Source organism: Lactuca saligna, chromosome 1, assembly GCF_052625555.1.
Source record: "Lactuca saligna cultivar CGN05327 chromosome 1, ASM5262555v1, whole genome shotgun sequence".
Lineage (NCBI taxonomy): Eukaryota > Viridiplantae > Streptophyta > Magnoliopsida > Asterales > Asteraceae > Lactuca > Lactuca saligna.
In genome coordinates, this window is record NC_136417.1 from 46,908,001 (window position 1) to 46,916,197 (window position 8,197).

An 8,197-nucleotide genomic window follows, 5' to 3' on the forward strand; every position below is an offset into this window, starting at 1 on the left:
GATACCCAGACTGGTCCAGACTCCAGACCTCACTTATTTGGTTGGGACTCATGTGATGTGATGAAAAAATAAAAATTCCCTACTCTTACAGATGAAGGAAATTTCAGAAAGAAAGAAACAAATTAAAGACTACAACTTGTACATACTGCATCATGAGTTGTACACACAAAAAAAAAAAAAAAAAAAGGAGTCCCATGCACACACACACATACACATTAACACATACTTTGTTTCCCAAAAAATTAGGGTAATGTCAGATAGATGCTAACCACTCTCGATTGTCTGTCTTCCGATAAAGCATTTGGTTTGGAAGAAGACAAGCCCCTTGCTTCCAAAATCAACCAGCTTTCCATTTCTTTATGGGCTGTCAATTCATGTGCATGTGTTTCCCTTCTTCTTCTCCTTCTTCTTCTTCTTCTTCACTTTATATATATATCATACATCATGACTCCATGATATTCATAACATCAAGGATTTTAGTGCTTTTTAGCCTCCTTGTGACGTTTTCTTGATTCTTGAATCACAAGAAAGAAAGAAATGGAGTTGTTTGGAATGAAGTTTGTTCCAAGATCCTTTTTTGGGTGTTAAGAGGGATCTCGGACCAGGCTTCATTCTTGACAACTGTCTTTTCGATATGTGCTTAAACTTCAATGAATGATCCGAAAACGGTTAGTTTTGTGATCTTTTTGTATAACGTTTGTGGTATTTTTTATTTTGTTATTGTTTAATTTGTTCGGTTTTATTGGTTTCTTGTGTGTTTTGCAAGGTCTTTTTTTGTCATGGAACTTGAACTCTCTTCATATCTTTTGTGTTTCAAGTTCCAAATTATGCGTTTGATTCTTGGAATCTCTTGTAGGCGGAAATTAAAGACGAAATTTCAAGTATTGATTACTTATAATAAAAATCATTGATTTACAACAACATTATAAACACAACAATTAGAAATTTGATTTCAGATAGCTCGTATATATTTTTGGAACACAGAATCAAGATCCACCTTTAAGAACTTCCAGTCACAGTGATGATCTTTGAATTGTTAAAGACAAATATCTTTGTATGTTCATACTAGCTTCTGTTGATCATGTTAATTGTATCATGTAATAACATTTTTGATCTACCGACTTCAATGTAAGTAATTATAAATTGAAGTATAATTATTTGATACATAATGTTATGTTATGATAATGTCTCGAACTCGATCCAAGTTAACGCGAGATTGATTAATCATTTTAAGTTTATATGGATTGCTGGTTACTCAAATATAGAAGAGGATGGGGATCGATGTATGAAATGATAAACAATGCACGTAAAAGATGTAACTATGTAAAAATAAAATATATATTATTAGAATTCAATCATAAATGTATAGCATCGAGAATCAAGAAGGGTTTCTTCCCTTTCTTTCCCTTTCATTTCCTACCCCCTCGATTTTAAACTCAAGGACATTATACTTTTTTTTAGAACAGTTGAATTTTATAAAATAGCACCAGCAAAAATTAATAATGCATGCCATATAATTGTACCTTTAGGATTTGACGAAAATTGCATGTACCTTTCAATATGACATTATACTTTTTTTTAGAACAGTTGAATTTTATAAAATAGTACTAGCAAAAATTAATAATGCCCTATAATTGTATCTAACTCATATACAATATAAAGTTATAAAACTAAAATACAAATCTTGTGCATTTTTTGTCCGTTTCTTTCATATCCACAAAAAACCATTTAAATACGCTAATAAACATTTAGATAATTTACTATTATAACAACAGGCAAAGTATTAGTAAATAAATAATTAAATTTGCAAAAGAAAAAAAAAACAATTTCAGGTTATAGCAAATAGTCAAAAAACTGAAGAGTAAAAAACCATTTAAAAACTGAAATAAACAAAACATTTAAATAATGTAACTATGTTACAATTATAGAAGGCAAAGTATAAAATGATTTGCAAAAAACCATGGACATCGAAATAGCAAATAAGAAGAAAAATATTTGCAAAAACCATTTAGATATTCTAATTAAAAAAAAAGGTTTAGGTCATTTTTGATCACTTAACTTTTGGTTTTGTACTCATTTGATCACTTAACTATTTTTAAGTTTTAAAGGTCATCAAACTTGAATTAACAATTAAAAGTTTAGTGACCAAATGAACACAAAAACAAAACATCTAAATAATGTAACTTGAATTAGCAATTACAAAGAGGAAAAGAGGAAAAGTATTAGCATAACTAATTTACCTAAAAAAATGACATTGGCAGCAATAGCAAATAGCAAAAAAAAAAAAAAAAAAAAAAAAAAAAAAAAAAAAAAAAGGGTTTGCATGAGACCAATTGAAAGCAAAGGCAAAAGAGCAAACAGAAAATAGAAATTACGACTTAGGAGAGGAATAGCTAAGCATAATACAACAATTTTCATTTCAGCACCTTATAGTTTGTCGTCTGTGATTTCAGAATAATCATACTAATTGGGCTTCTTTTAGTTTAGAAATGACAAAGTGAATGGCATTAATTGGATTTTGTAATCGAGAAAATTTATTGAAAGAAAAATCTCTTAATAGAATCAAATATATTTGCCTTTCGATACTTCTTGCCATAAAACACAACATCATTTCAAAAACATCATAGCACCCACCAAATAGTGATTATGATAGATTACAAAGCTAACATTTTATAAACTTGACAAAGGCAAACACATCCATCCACAGTATCATTTCTAAAACCGAAGCAAAAGTAGCAGGGTGCATGTCAATCCATCTAATGATCGCAATTCATCTTCAAGCTGCAACTTCATATCTTAAGAAAAGGTGATCCAAATCTTCAATATAATCAGAGCAAACGGGACAAAGAATAGGAGGAAAATATATCCCTTTGCTAATCAATTTCTATCTAGCAGGTAGGGATGTCAAAGAGTCCCGTGGGACCCCGTCCCGTTTGGGGAAAATTTTTAAAAAATATCGGGGGTGGGGACAAGGGCGGAGGCTAGGTTAACCCCCGTTTTAATTTCGGGGGCGGGGGCGGGGTAGACAATCCCATCCCAAACCCCCATGGGAACCCCGTTTTAATTTCGGGGGCGGGGGCGGGGACGGGAAAATGGGGAAATTTCGGGGGCGGGAGCAGGGGATGCATTCTCCGTCCCGTTTGCCCCCGTTGACATCCCTACTAGTAGGGAGCCTACTCAGCAAGAGTCTCCAAGCATGAATATTTACCTTTCTAGGAACATAAAAATTCGATCTAGTGTCTCCAAGCGTGAATAGTTACCTTTCTAGGAACATAAAAATTCCATCTAGTGCAACACCTCCTTCCATGAGAATAAACTCATCAATAGTCGTCTTTGTGGCATGTAACATGGAAGTGTCAAAGTTGTCCAAATGCCAAATCAAGATATCCCTATAAATACTATGATAAAAAGCATCAATCAAAAAAAGCGAACCCTCGGACTAGTTTCTTCTATACCACCTCTAACTTCCAATCTCCAACTCCAAGATCATATTTGATCACCCAATGACCTTTAACAAAATACTTCTTACTATTTTCTATCAAAAATAATATACGTAACTGAATTTTAAATGGAACTCCACCCACCCACACATCCTCCCAAAACCTTGTAAGCTCTCATTTCCAACATGTTTTCTAAGAGTATAACACGGAATTATACCTTTATCATTAAATTGATTCAAAGAACCTACAATTCTAGTCTCTAGACCAAACGGTTGTTTCCCGAACTCTAGTTTCCCAAAGCCGAAATCCCAAAGCATCGCCATGATAAGCATTAACGACATTAACCCAAAGAGCAATTTTCTTCTTCATAAAACACCAAATCCATTTCTGAATAACTGCATGATCAAAACCTTCTAGACTATCAATACCAATACCACCTCTTTCTTTAGCAACAAGAACTACAGGTGGCAAATCAGACAATGGTTTCGTGTTTTTACCTAACACGACATGACATTAATTGTTTTTTTCTTAACCCGAACATAAAACTACACGATATCGTGTTTTTCTTGTAAAAAAATAATTTAAACATGACAAACATGAGTAACACGATAAAAAGTAATATAAAACAACATAGAATACTACTAAACATACACAACTTTTGAACACGACACGAACACAATGTTTCTTGCTATTATCGTGTTGAATTTTGAACAAGACACGACGTCGTGTTTCTTATACATAACACGAACACAACATGAACATAAATTTGAATTTCGATTTCGCCCCGACTTCATTTCGTGTCATGTATTTTTGTTGTCTTGCATCAATTTTTTCCACCCCTATCAAGAACTTAACCAGGTCAAACCCCTATCAAGAACTTAACCAAGTCCCATTTGACCGAGCAATTTTCCGTTATGTTTCTTCTCCACCTAAAAAAATCGAGATTGAGGGCTCTCCAACCGTCTCTTCACAATATTAAACAGCAAAAAGATGGAAAACAAATAATAGATGTTCAAAAGACATAACTAGTCAATTTTTTTCTCAAATATATTAACAACTTTATTCCAACCAAGAATTCTGAACATATTCTTACCAACTAGAATTCCAAGGTACAAAAATGCTAATCGTCAAGCCTAGTACCATGTGACCCCCCACAACATGCTCTATCGTATCGAAATCCACCCAATCCCAAAAAGATTAGATTTATGGATGTCTAATCTCAACCTGAAGGCTAAATAATGGCAACAAAGCACTACAAACAAGATTTAGAATGTTTTTGCATGATCATTCTCCCATAAAAGAACATCGTCTACATAAAAAAGAGATGGAGGGTTTTATAGGTTATAAATACATGTACAATGCGGAAAAACGCTTAACAATTAAGATGACACATGTAACCTATAAAGATCTATGTCAAATCATGGAATTAGCGTTACATACCTTTGATTTGTTGTAGTAAACAAATCACTTCAATTCATTGTACTTGTTAGTCTTGAAAAGCTTAACACCAAAAGGATGATGCCTCTAATCGCTCACGCCCAAACCCTAGAACAAGAAGACAAGAGAGGAGAAATGAGAAGATAATATTTTGGCCAATGTATTCTCTTGGGAATGTGGTGAATGAAAATTACAAGCCCTTTGGCCCTATTTATAGTGTGGATGACATAAGGGAAATCCTAGATTTAAATAATAAAATATTCAGATTTAATATATTCAAATATGGTATCCTTACCAGCTTTAGGAACATTCCAGAAATCCTGGATTCCTTCCTAAAATCGTCCACCACTATTAAGGTTCTAGAATATTCCTTCCCTACTCAATTAAAAACAATTACAACTCGACCATTGGATCTTCAATTAAATCCATTTAATCCCAAATTAGTTCTAGATTAATTCTTATTAATAATTAATTAATTCTTATTGATTTCATATTAAGTTTTTAATCATATAAATTAACAAATCAATTATATAACTATCGATCTCATATTAATTTATTAATCATATAATAAATTAACAAATCAATCATCTACTTCCAATTAATATATTAATCATATAACATATTAACAAATCATTTATTTCAATTTATCAATCATGTGATAAACTAATAAATTTATCCTCTCTTTACAAATGTCATTCTAACCAAGTTCTAATTATGAGGGCAACCCAAAAGACTTTGTTTCCAATTATAAGTATATATCAGTTTAGTTATGAGCTTAGACACCTTAATTCAACAGTCTCCCACTTGAATAAGTCTATAACTACAATTTCAAGTATAACATTGAACCAAACAACAAAGTGTGCTTTCTAAAGCCAATGTTGAACTCTAATTCAAATCAAACGTTGGCCATAAGATAAATGATCGGCTATTCCTTCGTTCTACAAGATATCGTATGAATAGAGTCATGGATTAAATGATCAACCTCATGTTTATTTTTTTGTTCCTGGTCTATGATTTTATGATCAAATTCAGACTACAAAAATCAAACGCATCAAATTAGTCTGGACTAGGTGCTTGGTTTTCATGGATAAACTCAAATCACTGAGGGGCCCAAAGATATCGCTTTTCCTATTAAGGCAAAAGGAATGAATAAACTTTGACTATATAATTGTAACCTTTACGTAACAAATTGCACATGACACTACGTTTTATAACATCAAGTTACTGATGCATTTACGCAATACCAATGCACAACCAACTTGTAAATTACAAATTTTGTATCTCCGTTTGAAGAATAGTAGATATTATCGTCTTAGAATTACTTGTGATTGAATCCATGAAGTAATCTCTAAGCGGGAGTTGATCCAATACTTAAAATCTCCAATTTCGAAGTACTCATGAATATTGCCACAATCTGTATGCAATTTCCACTCCCTATATATAGTCTACAAACAATTCAAGACAATCTTAATTTATTACTTACTTCCAAAAGTATGAACGATAGTGGAATTTAAATAATAAAAATTATCCAAGAAGTAAACATGCAAAGTAAAAGACAATAATAAACCAATTAACTATGGTATCCTACCCACGAAATATAAATAAATCTCTATTATTTAATCACCATAACAATTACAAATTCAATCTTCGTATAATGCTTCAAGTAATCAACTAACCACTTAAATTAAATAACATCAACTATATCATGTTATAAACATGCATACTATGTCTCTCGATGGTCCTTCCTTTGTGAACATATCGAATGGAAATTATTCCAGTGATGTTCATTTCATAATTCCAAATTCTTATCAATATCTAAGATGTATTGGAATTCCAACTTTACATGCATTAACCTCTTGTGACGTCGAGGTTCTAAAGTCATAGAGACCGAGCCTTCAATATTGTATAATGTTCCACTGGAACTTGTTACTTGAAACAATTTCATAGTAATGAAGTCTCAAATTCAAGGTAAACTCTTTAAACACTTCTCTTTCATTAAAGTTTCAAACCCACATGTAGACTTTTTCAAACATCTCCCATTATGGAAACATTTCCATATTCCCATATGACCATCAATTCTAACCAAGAACTATCTGAATCCAAAAAGTGTAATGCTCGAGTTTCCAGGCATACTATTTTGTTTCTTATAAAAAATAGATAATTTTAATATATTGGAAAGGATCGTACGTAGGGCATACATAGTGTACACACAACGTACATGGGTGAGGCGCAAATCAGGGAAAGTCCCTGCGTGTGCTGCGCGTACCCATGCGTACGTTGGGCGTAGGCTAGCCAGATGCAAACCCTAAATTTTAGGGTTTTCACCTTATTTAAACACCTCAATGTTGGATTAGGTGTCTAAGCTCATAACTATAATTTGTATCTACATGATCCGATAGTAGCATGGTCCTTTTGGGTTGCCTTCATCATAGCAACTTGATAAGATGAATTATGGAGAAAGAGGTTGACAAATGATTTGTTAATATATTATAAGAATAATATATTAATTAAGAAATCATATTATTTGATTAGTATTGATCAGAAATTAATTTGGAATTAATTTAATGATCAAAAGAAACTGATTAAAAGTAAGGGGACTAATATTGCAAATCATTGATAATTGCTTCCCAAAAAAGTAACCTTTTCTTACTTTTGAGAGATTAGATTTTGATGATTTCTTCCTAAAAAACACAGTCTTGATCCACTTTCTAGGAGACTTCCCCATTCTTGACTAATAGAAATGTTACATCTCTAAATTCTCTGCATTATCGCAAAAACAAACTCTCAATGAAGCTACAGGAAATGAAACATAAAACACAACCAAAACTGTGAAAAGTGTTGGAATAGTGTCTAAGCCCGTAACTATATTTGGTATGTACCTGACCCGGTTGTGCATGGTCCTTTTGGGTTGCCTTCACCAAAGCAACTTGACAAGGTAATTTAAGGAGAAAGAGAGAATATTATGGTTTATTAATATATTATAAGAATAATATATTAAAGGAGAAATCATACTTATTTAATTAGTATTGGTCATAAATTAATTAGTAATTAATTTGGTGACCAAAAGAGATTAATTAAATGAAGGGTATAAACTATCAAATATATGATAGTTAAGTTTTGGGCTAAGGAAACCTTATAGACTTAAGGGGGAACGAAATTATGATGGGGAACCATCATATTTTCGTCCAAGGCCTTATTCCAGAAGGTTCCTTGGGCTGCTTGGTGGCTAAGCTGTCCATTAGGGTTTAGACTCAAACCATAGCAGCCTGCAAGTATAAATAAGACCCCTAGGCTATGGAAATCGGCTACACATGCTTCTA

General features: G+C 32.5%; 1 long non-coding RNA gene across 1 annotated transcript; it reads left to right on the plus strand.

Moving 5' to 3' along the window:
* The first annotated feature begins 303 nt into the window (after window positions 1-303).
* Window positions 304-1,169, plus strand: LOC144997866 (uncharacterized). Its single transcript, XR_013659978.1, has 2 exons — window positions 304-668; window positions 767-1,169. It is a non-coding gene; the product is annotated as an uncharacterized LOC144997866 (long non-coding RNA).
* The last annotated feature ends 7,028 nt before the right edge of the window (window positions 1,170-8,197 follow it).